This window comes from Gossypium hirsutum, chromosome A10, assembly GCF_007990345.1.
Source record: "Gossypium hirsutum isolate 1008001.06 chromosome A10, Gossypium_hirsutum_v2.1, whole genome shotgun sequence".
Taxonomy (NCBI): Eukaryota; Viridiplantae; Streptophyta; class Magnoliopsida; order Malvales; family Malvaceae; genus Gossypium; species Gossypium hirsutum.
Window position 1 is genome coordinate 29,909,851 of NC_053433.1, and position 2,210 is coordinate 29,912,060.

The window sequence follows — 2,210 nt, forward strand, 5'->3', positions numbered from 1 at the left end:
CTCTTGAATAGACCAAGATGTCATCAATAAACACAACTACGAACCGGTCCAAATGCTGTCTGAAGATCCGATTCATCAAATCCATAAATACCGCAGGGGCATTAGTGAGCCCAAACGGCATCACTAAGAACTCGTAGTGGCCGTATCTCGTTCTGAAAGTAGTTTTGGGTATATCCGAATCTCGAATTTGCAACTGATAATAACCTGATCTCAAATCTATCTTTGAAAACACTGAGGCTCCCTTTAATTGATCAAACAAATCATCAATACGCGGTAACGGATATTTATTCTTTATTGTCACTTTATTCAGCTGACGATAGTCGATGCACAACCTCATGGTTCCGTCCTTCTTCTTCACAAACAATACTGGTGCACCCCAAGGTGAGAAACTTGGTCGAGCGAAACCTCTATCAGTCAACTCTTGCAACTGAGCTTTCAACTCCTTTAACTCGGTTGGTGCCATACGATACGGAGCTATCAAAATCGGCGTAGTCCCCGGTACAAGCTCAATACCAAACTCTACCTCCCGCACAGGTGGTAAACCCGGTAATTCTTCGGGAAAAACATCCGGGTATTCACAAACCACCGGCACAGATTCGGGTTTCTTTTCTAACTCTTTGTCATCAAGTACATACGCAAGGTATGCTTCGCACCCCGTTCTTACATATTTCTCAGCCGACATTGATGATATTACAGCTGGCAACCCCTTTAAGTCCGTAGACTCAACTCGGATTATCTCGTTACTTGCGCACCTCAAATCAATAGTCTTGCTTTTGCAATTCACAACCGCATCATGCACAGTCAACCAATCCAAACGAAGAATAACATCAAATTCATCAAACAGCAAAAGCATCAAGTCCGCCGGAAAACAGGAACCTCGAATTACTAGGGGGCATTTCTTACACACTTTGTCGACAAGCACGTAACGACCCAAGGGATTTGACACTCGAATTACGAACTTAGTAGACTCAATAGGTAAAGTCTTACTGGATGCTAAGGTTTCGCATATATAAGAATGAGTAGAACCAGGGTCAATCAAAGCAATCACATTAGTATCAAAGAGAGTAAAAGTACCGGTAATAACATCTGGCGAGGAAGCATCCTCGCGTGCGCGTATAGCATAGGTCCTAGCAGGAGCACGAGCCTCAGATCTGGTCGTAGCATCTCTAGATCCTCTCTGACCACCACTAGCATTGCCCGTATTTCTGGATGGTCTACCTTGAGCAGTGGTAGCACCCGGTTTCCCGCTCTGATTTATATTCTGTTCAGACAACCTCGGGCAATCTTTAATGAAGTGGTCAACTGATCCACACTTGTAACAGGAGCGATCATGGAATCTACAACTTCCTGAATGCCATTTACCATAATACTGGCACTCCGCTCTGTCCCGACGATCATTTCCAACACTAGCGACCGAAGTGACTCGTGCACTCACAGTCGGTAACCGACATGGAACCTTGTTTGAGTTCAAGAAATTCCTTCCGTTTTTGGTCAATGAATCTCTGACTGATATAATTCTTTCGAAACTCGGTTTGGAAGAATTCCCAAGTTACTTGCTCTCTAGGCACAACAGAAGTCAATGTATTCCACCAATAGTAGGCAGAATCACGTAGCAAGGAGATAGTACACTTTAGGCACTCATCGGGTGTGCAAGACAGCTCGTCGAGTACCCGGATAGTGTTGTCCAACCAAAATTCAGCTTGCTCAGCATCATCGCTGTCCGTAGCTTTAAATTCAGTAGCCCCGTGTTTTCGGATTCTGTCAACTGGGGGCTTATTTGACCTTATTTGGTCCGTTACCGGAGGTATTGTAGGTGCGGGGGTGGTATTTGTCGGGAATGGAGGTTGTGGAACAGCCGTATTAGTTCGAATGTATTGGTTGAACCAATCATTCATCACGCTATAGAAAGCTTGTCTAGCCTCATCATTCGGATTACTAGCAATAGGATAAGAGTCCGCCGGAGCTGTCCCTTGTGCGGGAGCAGGCGCTACACTCTCAAGATCATCAGCTACCGCTCGGTCGGGATCGGGATCCATTACTATAAATAAACACATTTGCAAATGTCAGAAATCACCACACTATCAAATAATCACATAAAATGGCATGTATAGCTAGACCCAACGCATTACGGTAGTCCTAGAATCGACTAAACCGTAGCTCTGATACCAATAAAATTGTAACACCCTGTACCCGAGTCCGTCGCCGGAGTC